Genomic DNA, 19624 nt, shown 5'->3' with positions numbered 1-19624 from the left:
TCTGTACCTTCAGAGCTGCCTGAAGCACCATCTCTACTTCTCAGAGCAGCTGTCACATCCTCCTGGTTCCACGTGTTCCCTTTACTTGCTCATGACCCCAGCAGGACAGTCCCTAAAATGCAGCCTTCACTCCAGGAGTTCCCTAACCTTCTGGTTCTGACCATCTCGGTCCTGGTATCTCTGGTTCTTGATTTTGGTGTCTCTAATGTGTTCAGCCCAAATAAGGTCACACTTCCTCTGAATACATGTGCCCTGATCAAGTCATCTGTGTCTGGAGTAGAGGGAGAAGTGTTTCATGTTAAGAATAGGGAATGTGTTAGTGACAGCTGAATTTTCTAAGGAATGAGAAGCACCAAGATGTAAGTGTGTAGGAGGAAAATATAAGTTCTGTTCAGCCAGTGAGGTAGATAGTGCATTTATTCTTAGTTTATAGGTACAGAAACAGACTTAGAAGGTTCAGTAGCCAACCCAAAGCCACTACACAATGGCTTAGCCTTCATAGAGACCAAGAATGTATGTGTATACGTGTGATTTAGGGAAATGGAGATTTAGGTGTGTTTAGTGTACAATACATATCTATGATATATATCTATATATGTATTCTATCTCTAAGGCTTTCTTTGGTCTACCTGGATATGCAGATAGGCAGAAGGGCTCAGGGGCTGCAGAGAACTGAGTGCTGCATGCAAGTACAGGGAGAGAATTTCATGGGTATGTTTCTTCTTGAAGGGAAAGTATGTTCAATGCATTTGACATTGGCCGATTGCATGTGGTTCTAGAAAGGAAAACAGGCTGGACAGCATAGTGACTATGAGCCTGGGTTGGAAGCCTGATACTGCCCTGGGCCAGCTCTGTGACTTCAGAAAATAATACCTAATGTCTGTGTGCATCTATTTCCTCAAGTGAGCATGAGTAACATAATGCCTAGACCACAAAGATTGTTAATGCAGACTAAACAAAGTAATATTTGCAAAGTACTTAGAACCTTGCCCAGCACATAGTAAGCACCATAAGTGTATGCTGAAGAAAACCAGAGCAAAAGATATCTTTCCTTCTCTCTTTGTCTCAGGAGAGATTCATCTTCTCTTTCTGTCTCATTTAATGTTTGAAGTTCATCCTACAATCTTACAAATAACTTTTTAACCTGAATCTCTCTTCCTAGTCACAATAACCCTTTGATTTAACATTCTTACTGGGAACTATAATAGAAAACGTTTTTGCATTGGGATAGGTATATTATTTTTCGTGTACTACCTCTTTATTACATTTTGTTTCTATTATTCAGAAGTCAACATGAGTAGACTGAGAAAGTTCTTGTCTACTATCCAAAAGTAGCTTAGAACTGAATTGTGTTCCATGTCTAGTTAACATCTCAATAACTCAATAACCTTATTAAGCCACTCTTTTGTTTTTTTTGTTTTGTTTTGTTTTTAAACATCTTTACTGGAGTATAATTGTTTTCATTGTTGTGTTAGTTGCTGTTGTATAACAAAATGAATCAGCTATACTTATACATATATCCCCATATATCCTCCCTCTTGTGTCTCCTTCCCACCCTTCCTATCCCACCCCTCTATGTGGTCACAAAGCACGGAGCTGATCTCCCTGTGCTATGCAGCTGCTTCCCCCTAGCTATCTATTTTACGTTTCGTAGTGTATATAAGTCCATGCCACTCTCTCATTTTGTCCCAGCTTACCCTTCCCACTCCCCGTGTCCTCAAGTCCATTCTCTACATCTGCGTCTTTATTCCTGTCCTGCTCCTAGGTTGTTCAGAACCATTTTTTTAAAAATTAGATTCCATATATATGTGTTAGCATACGGTATTTGTTTTTCTCCTTCTGACTTACTTCACTCTGTATGACAGACTCTAGGTCCATACACCTCACTATAAATAACTCAATTTCATTTCTTTTTATGGTTGAGTAATATTCCATTCAAATCATAATTTGAAAACATACATGCACCCCAATGTTCATTGCAGCACCGTTTACAATAGCCAAGACATGGAAGCAACCTAAATGTCCATCGACAGAGGAATGGAGAAAGAAGATGTGGTACATATATACAATGGAATACTACTCAGCCATATAAAAGAATGAAATAATGCCATTTGAAGCAACATGGATGGACCTAGAGATTATCATACTAAGTGAAGTAAGTCAGACAAAGACAAATATTGTATGATTATCACTTATATGTGGAATCTAAAAAAAGATACAGATGAACTTATTTATAAGACAGAAACTGACTCACAGACTTAGAATACAAACTTTTGGTTACCAAAGGGGAAAGGTGGGGGGAAGGATATAGTAGGAGTTTGGGATTAACATATTCACACTACTATATATAAAATACCTAATCAACAAGGACCTACCATATAGCACAGGGAACTCTACTCAATACTCTGTAATAACCTATATGGGAAAAGAATCTGAAAAATAGATATATGTATAACTGAATCACTTTGCTGTGCACCTGAAACTAACACAACATTGTAAATCAAATATACTCCAATATAAAATAAAAATTAAAAAAAAAAAGCTAACAGTAATTACTGCCAAGGCAATAAAAGAAAAAAAGAAAGAAAAAAAAACCAAAAACAATCCTACAAAAAGTAGAGCCCAGACTGCTGCAATGAAGAACAAAAATTCTATGAATGTATCAGAAGTTGTAACAGAGGTATAATTTATACTTCTTCACTTTCTTTTCCAAATGCACACATTTTAACTCTTGAAAAAATGTCACTATAGACTTTTAATTGATGCAGATCATTTATTCCAAGCCCTTCAGGTTGTCTCCCAGAAGGTACCAAACTTTGGGCATTTTTGGAAATGTGATAAGACCAGTAGTAAATATATAAACGTGATTTGATTGCCACAAGTGTTGTGCTACAAAACGAGTTTCTAAATTTTATTAGGTTCTTCCCCGTATTTTTCTTTTATGCATATGTGTACTTGACAGAACCTAAGAGACATGCCTTTTCCTAGCAGCAAAGGAGTCTGGCGTGAGTTTATGGAATCCTCTTTGAGCATGCTCACCTGTTAATGTGAGAAGAGTTTCTCTAAAGATGTTGGCTGCAGAGAGTGAGAAAGAATTAGAGGGAGAGAGACAAGCAGAGAGACAGAAAGATCTATAACCTCTCATTTTACAGATGACAAAATGGAGACAAGGACTATCGTTGAAATTCAGGTTTTCTGCTCTCTTAGTGCTCTAGGATCATTGATATTATGATTACCCTTTTTGTTAGTTGTGTATTGGACAGTTCTCATAATATTTCTGTATGAATATGAAAGCAAATGGATCTGGACTTCATAAAGTGGGCTAATGTTGACTATTTTCTTTTTAAACATGTTTACATTGAGAAAATGTATCCTCTAGACGTGAAGAGAGACTTAGAATGAGGAGGTCAGAAATGCAGTCTCCTGGGGGAACGTCAGCGCACAAAATGCACCATAGGAAACTACTATTCTGATGATGCTTTAGTCAATATGCTGGGGAAGGAGGTCAAAGGGGAAATACTAAATATGCTTTCATAATTAAGAACATGTAAAGATTACTTCAATGTTTTAAAGAATAGTGCATTAGTTAGGAAAAATATTTTTCCCATTTCTACTGGAAAAAAAATTGGACTTCAAGAAAAGTTCAAATTGTAAAAAGTGAGATATATAATTGATATAAATTAATAGCAATTTTTTAATACAGCACAACTAACTTTATACCAAATAGAAGATAATATTTTATATCATATAAATATATATTCATGTCTGTTATTTTTCTATATTTTATTGTTCGCCATCTATATATTGTTATTTTCATAATAAATATAAACATTTTAAAAGTTATTTTGTTATATAAGGGGGCAAAGTTTTTTTAAAAGAAGTTCATTTATGATTTGACATTGAATGTCAAGGGAAATGCAAGGCATGATACATTGACGCAAAGAGTTTTATTAATCTATTTTCACCAACGAACTAGTCTGTGTTTATATGTTATGAACCATAAGAAGTATAGTAATAAATAAAAATAAAAAAGCACAGGGACCTCATAGTTCCCATACCAAAGTTTCAGCCATGAATCAGGTACAACAATGTAAAACCTATCAGTTACAAAAGAGGTTGGATTCAAACTGGGTTTCTGGCAGATGGGACAAATCAAGGTCACCTGTCTAGATGACTAAACCCTTTTTACTAATATTTATGGAAAAGGCACTTCTATTCGTAGCTTCTGGTGATTTTAGGAACCAAGTGGAACCTTTCTCTTCTTCCTGGGAATGTCCCACTCTTGGAGAAGAACAGACAGGTTTATTTATTTATTTATTTATTTTTCCTGTTCCTTTCCTACATTTGACATCAGTAAAAGTTTTAAATATCACAACTGATTTGGCTGTAAATGGAGAAACAGTACCAAACAAAATAAAATGAAAAACCCAAAGGACAAACAGAAAATCCTAAATAAACCCTCAAGTTTGGTCTTGGGGTTTTACATATACCAATGACACAGGAGATCATAAACAGCGTAATTATCACAGCAAGGATAGCAGTACACGGTGCACAGAGTCCCAAGATAACCCTGCCTAAACACCTGGCGGAGATCCTAACAGGTACTCTGGCCACACATTTTTACAATAAAATATCATCTTCCTCTCACCCATGTGTTCATAGCTGTAATCAGATCAATTATCCAAAATGCGCCTCAGAGGACTTTAGGGATTGTTGAAACATTCCCCATTTTTAAAGACAGAAATTCAAGACAAACAAAACACAAACTTCACTCACAAATGCCAGCATCCAAACAAACAAATGAACCTGTTCACAAATCGGGGAGAAGTCCAACAACTCTTTCCTCTCTCCAACAGTGTACCCCACTCAAATGCAAAACAAATTGGCTTATTCCAGAGAAAAAGCCCCAAACGGAGAGAAAAGAAAGTTCCCAGCTGTACACACTGGAGTGACTTACCCTACCGTATGGAGCTCGCCAGCTGCCGAATGTCGATTCCTTGTTCCAACTGCCAAGCGCTGGGGTAGCCACTGTTACTTCAGAGAATTCTGAAGGGAAGATCCTCAGTACAAGTGGTCCCGGCAGATGCTAAGGCCTTACCTGAAAATTTTCCAACTGGGGCCGGCCATCCCACCTCTGCTTGGCAAGAGGCTGGAGAGAGAAACTCGGCAATGCAGCCCCTGCCATAGTCTCTAACAGTTAGACGGACTCTCCTTGCTAACGCCTAGCCTAAATCTCCCTTCTGGAGTTTTACATTTCCTAGACTCAGTGTTACCGAGACCAAGTTGTTGGGGAAAGGAAGAGCGACTTTATTCAGAAAGCCAGCGGACTGAAAAGAGGACGAACTCACATCCCCAAGAACCATCTTGCCTGAGTTGGAACTTAGGCTTCTTTTATACTAAAAGGGGAGGGAGTAAAGTCAAACACTTCCGGGTTCCGGTCCGCCTCCAGAGCGGATGTGTTAACTTCTTCCTCCCTGCCGTCATTCACAGGTGGGCCTGGTCAGGATGTTTCCTAAGAGCTAAACAAAGGTTTTTTAGCTTAATGCTCATTACCTAGGAGGCAGGGTTCCCAGAGATGGGCCATTTTGTATAATTTAAGCTTATAGGAAACATCCCTTTAGTGACGAACTTGTAATGGAATACAGAAGTTCTCCCCTATTACATTAGCACTACCTTCTAGAACTATATTAAAAAGGGCTGATCTCTATTCCACATGATAGTCCTTCAAATATTTTGTTAGCTGTTTTACTTTCCCCAGCTCTAAGAAAGCAGCAGAGCAAGTTGGCTAAAAGTACCAGTTCTAGATAAGAATACTTGAGTTCAAAAATATGCTCCTTCATGTACTAGCTGTATAAACTTGAGTGAGCCACTAGTCTCTCTAAGTCGGCTTTGTCATCTATAAAATGAGGAAGCAGGGATAACAATGGTACCTACCTCCCAAGGTTTTTGCGAGCGTTAAGTGAGATAACAGATATTAATTCTAGACATGTAAGTACTCAGTAAGTATTAACCATTGCTGTGGTGATGGTGATTATAATTATTACTACCACTATTTACTCTTCTCTCACCCAGGCACTTCTAATCCCTTCAACCATTTCTCATTTACTAGAAACCTGGTCATCTTGCTTGTCCTTTAATGCCATCTCCAGAATTAAACAAAGGACCCCAGATGGGTACTGGCCCAAGAAGAGTACTAGACTATGGCCCCTACTTCTATAAACACAGCCTAAAATTCTGTTGCTTTTTCTGCAGCCACCTCACATAGCTCTTTCAGACTGGGCTCGAGGTTAACCAAATCTCCCAGACCCTCCTTCAGTGAACTGCTTCCTCATTCTGTCCTTGTGGAATTTTGTTTTTGGTCAAGCACAGATATAAAAGTTCATTCTTGATAAATTTTTTTCTTATTGGGTTTGTTGAATATTCCAGCCTGCTAAAATCACTATGACTGTCCTAACTCTAGCATAAACTCTGAATTATTAAGACATCAAATGTATCAGCTTTCATTGCCAGCTCTGGTGTTTCCTGTCTTCATCCATGTCTTTGATAAAATGTTGACGAAAATAGGGTCAAGATCAAAGCTTTGTAATCCTCTACTGGTAATATTGCTGGATATTAATAGTTATTGTCATGTAATACCATTATAGTTTATAAGATGCCTTTAATATACATAATCTAACTTAATCCTTATGAAGTAAATAGTGTTATTATCTTTATTTTGCACCTAAGAAATCTGTAGTTCAGAGAGTTTAAATAATGTGAGCAACGTCTCCCATCTGAGAAGTGGTATATCCAGATGCAAACCAGGGTCCTCTGACAACAAACTGAGTTGTTCGATCAATTATGAGACCACTTCACCTTACGTCATCCACCATGCATTTTCCCTCTTTATCCTTAGGCAATCCATAGGACCTTTCTCAAATGACTTACTGAAATAGAGATTTATTTCAGTACCTTTATTATATTTTCCTCCTACTGCAAGGTGCCAACAAAGCACGGGGAGGAGGGTGAGGTGGGGAGGGAGGAAGCAGTTGCTGGTTATAATCATACCTACTTCTCTGAGTTATTATTTGGATTTGACTAGAACACGGATATGGACTTGGCATAAAGTGGGTACTCACCAATGGCAGCTCTTTTCCTTATCATGGAAGCTCTCCCCATCATACCACTCTTCCTACAGGTACATGCGCAGGTGCTATTTATCCTCACTTATGGGATAAAGTGAGGATATCCTCCTTTTCTCATCAGAGCTCATCAGTGGAGCCTCTCTGTAATTAGACTTTTCATTTATATGTTTGGTTTATGTATTTCTGTTTTGTCTGCCTTTCCCTTTTTTCTTGTTGGAATATTAGGATGATTTGTTCTCCCTAGATTTTTGCATGCCTCTTTGGCCATTACCACTCCTGCCAGGGAATCATCCTTATATCCTCTGAATTTTTCAACACGCCAGTAAAAGCTCTAGGACACATGTCTGATGATGACCAGTATCTTCTTTCCTCACTGTGATAAATATAAAATGAAATAGTGACTTACTCCCAAGAGTGTAAATGACTAACTTCTACTTAACAAACCAGTTTGGGGGTTTTTGTTTGTTTGTTTGTTTTAGAATTACACTCTATTGGCTGGTTCCTGGCTCTGCCACTTAGTGTTCAGCCTTGACAATATCATTTATATTCTGAGTCTCACTACCCACAGCGGCAAAATAGGAACAGTAAAACTATCCAATGCATTGGGTTCTCAGGAGGATTAAATGAGATTATGTAGAACCCACAGCATCATGAAGGTATAAAATAAGTGCTTGCAAATGCCAACTATTATGAGCATAGCAATTAATTAGAATGTCCTGAAAACTGTTTCATTCTTTGTTGGTCTGTCTCATCGAAGGTACAAGCACTCCTAAGGAAACAAATAGTTTCCTCTGTACATTCAGGGCACCAGCTGCTGGATTTGCAGGTGGGTCTGTTGAGTTCCCTAATAGCAGACTTTGCCTAATCTCCCCTGGAGATGAAGGTACCCCCAATGGATTCAGCAGCCCACAGTCAGAGCTGCATACAAGAGAGACCCCAGGGAGGAATCTCAAGAAGGAAGGCAGCTCAGGGCCTTCTCAGAAGGGAGCAGCTGGGCAGACAGAGCTGGGCAGTTATCCAAAAGCTAGGACTTTAAAAATACCCTGGGAGAGTTCACTCCATATGGGCTGGCTCTGTGTGTCCTGGAGCATTGGGAATGGGAGGGGAAGTCCCGTCTCCTGGAAGATAACACTAGATGGGAGCAGGGCGACCTCAGAATCCTCGTAGGCAGATCCTTGCATTCTGATCATGCAGCTTCTCTGGATGTTTCCTAAGCAAGAAATAGGTCAGGCTCTTTTCTGGGTCTCACCTCCAGAGTCTGGGCTCCCCTCTGTCATAGGTCTGGCTGGTAGGCTGCCAGGGACAACAGACTTCTTGGGTTTCCACTCAAGGACAGCAGGGCCCGGCCCTGACAATATGCTGGGGTACACAAACCCTGAACCACTGATGGATGACTCAGGCCCTACCTGGGAAAGATGAACAGCATGGTAACAAGAAACTGTCTGTTAGGCAATCATAAGCTTTTCTGAGCAAATTTCAAGCTCTTGCTGGAGAACTATTGAAAAATGTGGGGAAAGGTGCATGTTGCCTAGTTCATTCTTGATTTGTGTGCTAACAGCCAGGAAGCTTATGTAAGTTGCTTGTAATACAGTAAATGAAACTAACCAAACAAAAATCAAAATAGTCCCCAAAACCCCCAGTGCTTTGGTGGTATGGGGAGCAGATGGGGGGTTGACTGATCCTGAACGTTCTGAGTTCTGACAGGTGCTGAGCCCTCAAGGTTGACCATCCAATCAACCTTTAGGTACATGGTGCTTCAAGACTGTTAGAGAAATAATCCCAAACTCACAAAACCAAAGATCTAGTTCTTCAGGAGGAGCAAAGGGCACAGTCAGGTGGGGAACTACAGGCACCCTCCACTTTGCACCACTTCACCTTTAGGAAAGACCTACATTAGTATTGTTTTCACTAACCGAAAGAAATCTGAAGAGGATTTTCGCTTTTATGAGAAAAGGTGAAAGCAAAAGTAGTGTTCGGCGTCTGTTCTGCAGTGCGCCCTTATAGAGGCAGCGCGCATCCTGAGCAGTGAACGTGGCCCCGCCAAGCTCCTTCCCCAGAAACTGCACTCAACATCTCAGCATCCAGCTGCCATCGCTTGCAACTGTGTCTGTGAGCGTCTTGCTTTACCTCCATTTATTTTGTGCACCCGTTAGTAAGACGTGCCCTAAAGTAATTGCTTCTTTGCTTTAAGTCATTTCAAATTGTGAAGGTTTCACAGGAATGTTCTACTTTGTGATGGTGAGGGAAACCTGTATCTCGAAATCTTTCCTGTAAGTTCTGCCCAAGACTTCAGGTCTTACGGGGGGAAGTGTTCAATATTTAACTATTAAGTATTATGTTAGCTGTAGGATTATTGCAGATGCTCTTTATCATATTGAGGAAGTTCCCTTTTACTCTTAATTTGCTGAGAGTTTTTGACATGAATGGGTATTAAATTTTGTCAAATGCCTTTTTTCCTTCTATTGAGATGTTTATATGTTTTTTCTCCTGCACTCTGTTAACATGGTGAATTACACTGGTAGAAACATAGACCATAGCTCAAGGGTCCAAGGCACTGGAGGGTAGACACCAGCAAGCAGTGGTCCTGGAGGGAGACCGCAGATTGTAAGAACTTTTTAGTTTTTGGTTTCCTAGTGGTAAAACTCTCCACTAATTGCCACTTGGCTCTTGTCTCCACTGCACAGCTGGTCTTCTTAATAATGACAACTCTGAAGAATATACTGTAAGACAGTGTATTCTCTTGATTTTACTTTTAAAAAGTATATATTAAATTCTGTTCAAGCACTAGCAATGCCATTGCAGCCATTCCAGGCTGCAAAGGGATTCTCTGGATATGTCCAAAGTGTACGTTTTTATGCCTAAAATCTGTGTCAGTTGCTAGATAAGATATACACTAGACAGGCACATATAGAGGAAGAGCTGGTTAGTTTTCTTTAGGAAGAAATGCTCACCTGAAGGAGGTGAAATTTTCTGTTTACTGTTTACTTTTCTGTTTCAGTTTACTCATCTGTAAACTGAGGTGCAGAATGCCCACTTCAAAGGGCTTTGGGAGTTTAGATGACAAAAGAAATGACCACATCCAACACAGCTTAGTATATAATAAGTGCTCAACCAAAGTTATTTCTTGAATTAGTTAGAGATTGCATTCAGTCATAGGTAAGAGTCCCCAGTAAAAGTAGCCTTAAAATATAGAGGCTTATTTTTTCTTCAAGGTTACATCCTTGAAGATGATAGCTGCAGCTCCTGCCATCACAACTGCACTATAGGAATTCTGTGTTTTGTTTTGTTTCATTTTTTCTTTCTTGTAGAACTTTAATGTGTCATTCCATTGTCTTCTCATCATAATGGCCTCCATTATTCGTGATGAGAAGTCAGCCATTATTCAAACTCTTCCTTCTCTTTTTTTAGTATATTTTTAAAAATATGACAGCTTTTATGATTTTCTCTTCACCTTTGGTTTTCAGCAGTTTGATTACATTTTACCTAGATGTGCTTTTCTTTGTATTTAAATTACTATTAAGTCATTGGTGGGGTCTTTGGGTCCTGTCAAACTTTTTTCTGGGTCTTTGGGTCCTGTCAAACTTTTTTCATTCTATGTTAGGGCAGGTCTGTTTCAGTTTTGAAATTAGTCTTAGAGCATGGCCCTCATCCCTAAGTTATGGTCTTTCTGGAGTAATAACAATGTGTGCATTACTCAAGGAGGTGTCTCCACTCTGGCTGGTCTAAAATCCCAACATCTCCCAGAATCATTTTTCAGCTAATCTCCTCAAAATATTTGATCTCTAAAGTCTAGCCCTTTCATACATAGTCTGGTCCTCAGCCCAGAAATTGAGGTGAATTATCATGCTGACTTCTGAGGTCACCTCTCTGTACAGCTCCCTTTTCTCAGGTACTCTGTCCAAAAATTCCAGCTGCTTCAGCAGCCCAGAACTTGTCTCCTTGATTCCTTAGCTCACCAGGATGACAGCTCGGCTTGGCTTGCTCCTCCTTATGCTGAGCCAGAAAAGTGTCCCCAGATAGAAAGCCAGAATGCCCACGGGCTCACTTCCTGCGTTTCCTCCCCTCAAGTTCACAGTCCTACCCTGAATGTTGTTACATACCTGAAAACAGATGCTTCATACACATTGTTCAGTTTTATAGTTGTTTTGGGAAGTCCAGCACTTTACTTACTTATATGGCTAGAAGCAGAAACCTACTGCCAAAAATGTTATCTATTTATTATTTTATTGGTAGCCCTACTAGTAGTAACACGATAACGTCAACTCTTTTGTGGTCTACAAAAATGTTTAAAATACTTTAATTTTTAAATATAAAGCATATAAAGAGTTATATTACTAGGTTGAACCTTTCTCTAACTCCTCCTTATACCTCTAGAGGCAACTACTATCCTGCATTAATGTGTATCACCTTTACAGATATCTTTATACTGTTTTTAGTCATGAACATATCCTCAAACAGGAAAATGGATAAGTAACTGGAATACTTAAACATTGGAATGGAGAGATGCTTTGGAGAGAGTATAGAAGTTGTATTAGAGAGAAGGATTCTAGAGGTAGGAAGATGAATTAGAAAGTTGTTGAAATGGTCCATGTGCACGTTGGTGAAGCAGGGGTTAGGGCAAGAGGAATAGATAAGGAGACTCAAAGGCCATTTACACGGAAGGAACAACATATTTAATTTGACTTAGAGCTTGAATTTTAAGTATATTTATTGGTATTATTTAAATATTTAGAAATATAGTTTTCCAAGTTATGGCCTGTTAAACAGTTAATGAGTGTCTACTATGTACCAAGCACTGTGCTGAGTTCTGTGGAGATGATATTGAGCAAAAAAACCCCATAGTTTCTGCTTATATGGATCCTTTGCTTGGCCCAAAGTCCATTCAAAAGGGACAAATCTAAACAGCTATTTTTCAGCCTGTTATTCAGCAGGTATGCATTCATAAGGCCATGCCAGGTGTGTTCAGTCAGTGCCCATTCTAATTCGTTGGCACCCTCTTCTAGTAGGTTGATTCTCCATTCTGATTGGTTGAGGTCTGCCTTGTATTAGCTATTAAGTATTTGACTCTCACCAGAAATAACCAGTAATGTGGCACCCAAAAGATAAGCTGAACGTATCATACTCTTTCTCTCAAAAGAAAAACATGGAAAGAATTAGCCCTACAACCCAAAATTGTGGATCACAAAAAACATGATTAAATAGAGGAAGTTAATTGATAGTAGGATTTTTAAAAAAGCAGACATATAACACTGTAATTGCATCACAGTCATGGCGTAGCATTATAGCTCTGCCAGGATGCTTTGATCAGTCTTGAATTCAGAACCATCTGTCAGCTACAGACTGTGTGAGCCTCCACCCTATTTGAGATCTCCTCTTCTTAGATATCCAAGGGGTCTCCTAATCACTTCACCTGATTCCTCACATTAACCCCCTACCCCCAATTTAAGCTGCTTTGAATGCGTATTTAACCCAAGAGACAAGCTAAAACTGTAACATAATGTATAATTCAGAATATTTGTCAAGCCATGACATCAATATTTTATCAAAAATGTTCATACCAATATTTTCATTAAATACACACACACACACACACACACACACACACACACACACACACTGTGTCAGTGCAGGCATAGGCCTAATACATTAAGAACAGATGAGCAATCTAAAAGCTAGAGACACGTTTTTTTCCATAAGATGGCTTTAGTAGCACTTAATTGTCTTTAACTTCATTCAAGACAATTTTGTTAGATTGTATGTGACAGCTGTCATATCCACGTGCATTTTTAAAAAACTTATCAAAATTGGTGAAATTTTGTGTAGCCATTTTAATATTGAAGATGGAAGAAAAAAAGCAACATTTTTGGCATATTATGCTTTATGATTTCAAAAAAGGTAAAAATGCAACAGAAATGCAAAAACAATTTGTGCAGTGTATGGAGAAGGTGCTGTGACTGATCGAACGTGTCAAAAGTGGTTTGCGAAGTTTCGTGCTGGAGATTTCTCACCGGACGATGTTCCACGGTTGGGTAGACCACTTGAAGTTGATAGCAATCAAATCGAGACATTAATTGAGAGCAATCAACGTTATACCACGCAGGAGGTAGCTGACATACTCAAAATATCCAAATCAAGTGTTGAAATCATTTGCACCAGCTTGGTTATGTTAATTACTTTGATGTTTGGGTTCCACCTAAGTTAAGTGAAAAACACCTTCTTGACTGTATTTCCGCATGCAATTTTCTACTTAAACGTAATGAAAATGTTCCATTTTTAAAACAAATTGTGACGGGTGATGAAAAGTGGATAGTGTACAATAATATGGAACAGAAGAGATCGTGGGGCAAGCGAAATGAACAACCACCTACCACACCAAAGGCCGGTCTTCATCCAAATAAGGTGATGTTGTGTATATGGTGGGATTGGAAGGGAGTCCTCTATTATGAGCTCCTTCCGGAAAACCAAACGATTAATTCCAACAAGTACTGCTCCCAATTAGACCAACTGAAAGCAGCACTCGACGAAAAGCATCCAGAATTAGTCAACGGAAAACGCATAATCTTCCATCAGGATAACGCAAGACCACGTGTTTCTTTGATGACCAGGCAAAAACTGTTACAGCTTGGCTGGGAAGTTCTGATTCATCTGCCGTATTCACCAGACATTGCACCTTCGGATTTCCATTTATTTTGGTCTTTACAAAATTCTCTTAATGGAAAAAATGTCAATTCCCTGGAAGACTGTATAAGGCACCTGGAACAGTTCTTTGCTGAAAAAGATTAAAAGTTTTGGGAAGATGGAATTATGAAGTTGCCTGAAAAACAGCAGAAAGTAGTGGAACAAAACAGTGAATACGTTGTTCAATAAAGTTCTTGGTGAAAATGAAAAATGTGTCTTTTGCTTTTTTACTTTAAAAACGAAGGCAATATTTGGCCCACCCAATAGAATTTACTCAGTTCTCTTGACCTTATGTCTTAACAGATGATATAGAGCAGTGCTTCTCAGACTTCAGTGCCCATCAGAATCACCAAGAAGACCTTGTTAAAATGCAAATGTCTAGGCCCCATTGCCAGAGTTTCTGATTTGGTAGGTCTGAGAAAGGGCTCAATAATTTGCATTTCCAAAAAGGGTCCAGGTGCTACTGGTGCTGCTGGTCTGTGGACTACACTTTTAAGAACTACTGATGTGGAAAGTTCTCAGAGCAAGTTCATGTTTATGTTGGTCTGTATTTATGTTTCTCATCTTTAGAGAGTCATCGGCTCTGTGGTCACTCATTACTTTACAACACTATGTCATCTGTATTCCCAGAGTTAGATGGTGAGAAGCTGATATCCCAGATCAAGGAGAAGGTTATAAAGGAGCCATTTCAGTAATAAGGATTTTTCCTGGGAAAAAAATGATAACAGGGAGATTTGAGGTTTCCAGTTACTTCTCCAGCACTTACTGTGCTATAAATAAACAGTCTTAAGTATACAGTTGGGATCTGACAGTATTTCTTTAATAAACTACACTGGGAAAAGCTAATGATGGTGAGCCACAGATGTTTCTAATATTTAGGTGGTCATTATCACCCGCAGTACATCTCTAATTCACAACAAATTTCATAGCCCAGTGATGGCCCATTTTTTAATAGATGCAAAACCAAAAACCAACAATAACACTAATTATTGCCTAGACTTGATATAGCTCTCCATTTTGTCAAATTGTGAAATTCCCACATGCATTCACTTTGCTTAGTCACACAGCTTTTCTGTGAATTGAGGCCATGCCCTGGTGCTTCTTCACTCAACTAATGTTTATGGGAAAACAACAAAAGTTAGGACCTGTGCTCTGTGTGGAAGCCAAAGGTGTTCAGGCTATGGTGACTTCAAGGAGAAAAGGTTACTGTAGAGGAGATGAGACTTCTGCAGAAATTACTGTGGCAGCAAGAAGTGGAGCAGGGCAAGTAGCTGAGGGCTCAGAAGAGAGCGGAGTCGCTTTTTGGTTGGAACGATCAGAGAAGGTTCTATGAAGAAAGTGGTATCTCAGCAGGATTTCAAAGGTGGACTTGGGTTTTGACAAGCATATGGGAAGAAAAGCAAGGACAGGGAATTAATTCTAAGTGCACCAGAGGCAAACTAGCTCAGAGTATATCCCATTCATAGTGAGTTAAGTGGTTCACTGCTCATGTAAGATCCATGCAAAGGGATAGTGGGAGAGGAGATGAGAGGTGAGAAAAAAGGGGTTGTAAATGCTAGATCCAGGATTGAGAGTTGATTCAGTAGACAACGGCGGCACATTGACGTTTTTGAACAAAGGAATAATATGATCTGGAATCTACCTTTATCACATTCATGAATGGCCCATGACAAAGGAAGAAGAGTTAATGGAAGCAGTGAGATGACTCAAGAGGTGTACTAGTATAGGACTGACCCACGAGTGTACTAATCAAGGCAAGACCCAGGAGGCACCCGTGGGAACAAAAAAGTGGGGTATAAATGAAGGAGAGACAAAATATGGTAACCGATTGTATAAAGTTTAGGTTTTGAGAAGAGTGTTGGTACCATTAACCAAAATAGAAAAGTCAGGGGGAGTGGTATGTTGTAGAGTTGGGGAAGAAAATGATAAATACAAGTACAGACATGTTAGGCTTATACTTCTGTAAGTAAAGCCAGATGGAAATCTTAAAAGCAGCTGGAGAAGTGGGGACTGAACTTCAGAAGAAAGTCAGCATAGGCCAGCTTATGCTGCCTTAACAAGCAGCACTAAAAATCCTAGTGACTTGAAACAATCGTGCTTATTTATAACTCACACACCATGGCCACCGCAATTCAGCAAGGAGACTCTGTTCATCAGGGACGCAGTTTCATGGAGGCTCCATTTCAGTGTATTCTCAGTGATCATGGAGACTGGGCAAGGGGAACATGGACAACCAGGAGCCAGTTAGAAAGTTGAGCAAATTTTAATCTAGTGTTAATTTGTGCTGCTTCTTGTGCACGATAGCAGCAGTAGAATCTCTCTTGGAAATAAACATCCCATATTATGATGTCTATGAATATAGGTTTCCTTTTCTACCCTCCCTCCCTCCTTCCTTCCCTCCTTTCTTTCCTTCTTTCCTTCCCTTCTCTTTCTTTACTTTTTTGGAAATCACTTATTGTATATAAGTTGTAATCCAGACCTCATGTATCAATGGGGAACTTTCAAATACAGCTATTACCAATACAAAAAAAAAAAAAACAAAACTGCTGCCCAGAAGTGTCACATGCCTTTTTTTCCCCCTCACATTTCATTGGCAAAAGCAAGTCATGTGATCATCCTTGAGATCAGGAGAATGTGGATAAATAATCCTACATGTGCCTAGGGCAAAAGAACTGCTATCTTTGCAACTGCTGCTCTGACTCCCATATGTATCATCTAAGACTGAGACCCTTGATGAAGACAGAGCAGTAGATACCATCTTTGATGTAAAGAGGAGAGAGAGTGGAAAGCAAAACTCTAAGGACAGAAACTTAAGGAATACATAGGAAGAACACATACTTACAGAGGCAAAATAAAAACACATAGAAAAGCAAAGGGCTCAGTTTACTAGGGCCACATTCATGAGAAGCATCTCAGGAAGGTTCCTCACTACCAAATCTGGAGATAAGTCAAAAACAGCCGAGGCCAAGGAAAGACCGCTGAGTCTGACGTTGAAGGAGACATGGCTGACCTTCAAGAGATCTGCTTTATGGAGGCGATGGGGTCAGGCATGAAGCCAGACTGAGGAAGGAGTGATCGAAAGTGGAGACAGAACACTGGACTGCTGATAAAAGGAAGGGAAATAAGATGTCCACTTGAGGTAGCAGCAAAAGCAAAGCTGCTTTGCTAAATGAAGTCTGGCAGGTTTTCATGTGTTCATTCAGCACATGTTTATTGAACATTTCCTCTTGCCAAACACTGTTTTAGGAGCTGGGGAGTGAGCAAGATAAGCTTTCTGTTCCCATGAAGCTTATCTTCCAGTGGAAGCAGACATACAACAAACAAGTGAGCAAAGGAATCAATGAGTGAAAGAGATCATTTCCAATTATATTTAGTTCTGATAAAACTAAATAAATTATATTTAGTTCTGCCTTCCCTTCTAAAAGGGAGTCAGAGGGTGGGTGGGGAGTATGGTCTGAAGGGTATGTCCTAGACTAGTCAGGAAAGGCATCTCAGGAGGGGATGCTAAAGGATAGCATCCTTTAGCATGTTGCCTCCTAAAGGGCAAGAAACATCAGCTAAGGACAGATCTGGAAACAAGAGTGTTCCACAGCAGGCAGAATCTCTGAAGGAAAGATCAAGTTCTCATAAAAAATGGGGAGGGGCTTCCCTGGTGGCACAGTGGTTGAGAGTCTGCCTGCTAATGCAGGGGACACGGGTTCAAGCCCTGGTCTGGGAAGATCCCACATGCCGCGGAGCAACTAGGCCCGTGAGCCACAACTACTGAGCCTATGCGTCTGGAGCCTGTGCCCCGCAACAAGAGAGGCCACGATAGTGAGAGGCCCACGCACCGCAATGAAGAGTGGCCCCCACTTGCCGCAACTAGAGAAAGCCCTCGCACAGAAATGAAGACCGAACACAGCCATAAATTAATTAATTAATTAATTAATTATTTTAAAAATGGGGGGGGGGGCTTCCCTGGTGGCGCAGTGGTTGAGAGTCTGCCTGCCAATGCAGGGGACACGGGTTCGAGCCCTGGTCTGGGAAGATCCCACATGCCGCGGAGCAACTAGGCCCGTGAGCCACAACTACTGAGCCTGCACGTCTAGAGCCTGTGCTCTGCAACAACAGAGGCCACGATAGTGAGAGGCCCGCGCATCGCGATGAAGAGTGGCCCCCGCTTGCCACAACTAGAGAAAGCCCTCGCACAGAAACAAAGACCCACACAGCCAAAAATAAATAAATAAATTAATTTTAAAAAAAAATGGGGATTAGAAGAAACATTTTAAGGGACTTCCCTGGCGGTCCAATGGTTAAGACGTCACCTTCCAATGCAGGGGGTCTGGATTCCATCCCTGGTCGGGCAGCTAAGATCCCACATGCCTCCCAGCCAAAAAACCGAAACATAAAACAGAAGCAATATTGTAACAAATTCCATAAAGACTTTAAAAATGGTCCACATCAAAAAAATCTGTTAAAAAACATTAAAAAAGAAGAAGAAACATTTTAGCTAGCTGGTTGTGTGTGCGTGTATGTGTGTGTGTTTGCATGTAAATACTTACAGCAAATGAAGGTCTAGAAGAAATTTGCCTCTCAATGCACAGGATTCTTTGGTTTAGAAGGACACGCCTTCTCCTTCAGGCAACCTACCACAGAACCTGCTTCAGTAGCTTGGGGAAAATTGCCGCAGGGTAGAGATCTGCTGAGGCAGATTCTTTTTCTTGGTGTATTATATTGTGCAGAACGTTTCTTTTTAAAGCTTTTGAACCAGGCTTCTCATGAGAATGCCTTTTATATTGGTACTTGCATTCTCTCCAGTTTCAGTCTTGCAAATTTTAGTCAAACGTTTGTATAAGGTCGACCTTTCTCACATGTGACTGTGGGTATAGGGGAGGTTTTCCTGGGCCTGCTCATGGATTTTTTAAAAAGAGAAGCTTAAACAAATCTCTGCTGAACTCTATGACCAGCCCCACTGGTCTTAGGAGGGCAGTCATCAAGGCCATTATGATCTGAATTAAACCACCACTGGAAAAAAGTACATATATTTTAAATTGGGGGTATGCCAGTGTGGTGGGATGATCTGCTAAAAGATTAATTTGTGTTAGCTTTTTTCTGCTTATTCATAATATTTGTTTATTGTCCCCACTGCCCTCCCCTGCTATAACATAAGCTCCACAAGGGCAGGAATATCTGTCTGTTTTGTGCACTGATGTTTCCTCAGTTCCTAGACAGTGCCGGGCACAGGGGAGATGCTCAGTAAGTACTGGGTGAATTCGTCTTTCTTCTCTTTGTGGTGGGACCCTGGCAGGAAGGAAGGTTTTCCTTGGGCTAGTGCCAGAAGGTAGCCAAGTTCCTGAGTGAGGTGTTCTGTCCCCCTCGAAAGCCCTACTTCCGACATGCAGAGAAAAGCCTGTGCTCAGAACAGCAGGCTGGAGATCAAGGGGGACAGAGGTGTGAGGACAGGGTCTCGGGGACAGGTATCAGACCTTCCCGGAGTCTCTGAGTACCAGGGACAGAGGGTGTATCTTGCAGATTGCCAAGGAGAAGGAGGCGCCCCTACTGCTTCCGGGGGTGGGGGGAGAGGGCTAGAATGTATTCTTCTGATTTACATAAACTCAAAATTTCCAAAAGATATCTTAAAGGCCAAAATGGGATGAGAGGGTGGGGAACATGGCCACGGTCCACATGTACTTTTTCCACACGTGCTATGTGTATGGGGCAGAGTGTAAGGGCTTTCCAGTCATTTTGTCACCCCAGTCTCAAGACCATCCTGGAGGCAGGTATAAGTGCAATCTCCATTTTATAGGCAAGGGGACTGCAGTTTGGAGGATGGTTTAACCTGG

The 19624-nt window shown here is 40.4% G+C and overlaps 1 long non-coding RNA gene across 2 annotated transcripts; it reads right to left on the bottom strand.

Annotated features, from left to right (window-relative positions):
• Positions 1-12609: 12609 nt before the first annotated feature.
• Positions 12610-19603, bottom strand: LOC309622339. 2 transcript variants are annotated; one of them, XR_014240727.1, is made up of 3 exons: positions 18344-19603; positions 15920-16012; positions 12610-14509 (listed from the first exon to the last, which is right to left on the bottom strand). It is a non-coding gene; the product is annotated as an uncharacterized lncRNA (long non-coding RNA). The 2 variants fall into 2 exon arrangements; XR_014240728.1 differs by lacking the exon at positions 18344-19603 and having other exon boundaries at positions 15920-18337.
• Between the last annotated feature and the right edge of the window lie 21 nt (positions 19604-19624).

This window comes from Balaenoptera borealis, assembly GCF_965194805.1.
Source record: "Balaenoptera borealis genome assembly, contig: HAP1_SCAFFOLD_2183, whole genome shotgun sequence".
Lineage (NCBI taxonomy): Eukaryota > Metazoa > Chordata > Mammalia > Artiodactyla > Balaenopteridae > Balaenoptera > Balaenoptera borealis.
The sequence above is the reverse complement of the archived record's forward strand: the minus strand, read 5'-3'. Positions and strand labels throughout refer to the sequence as shown.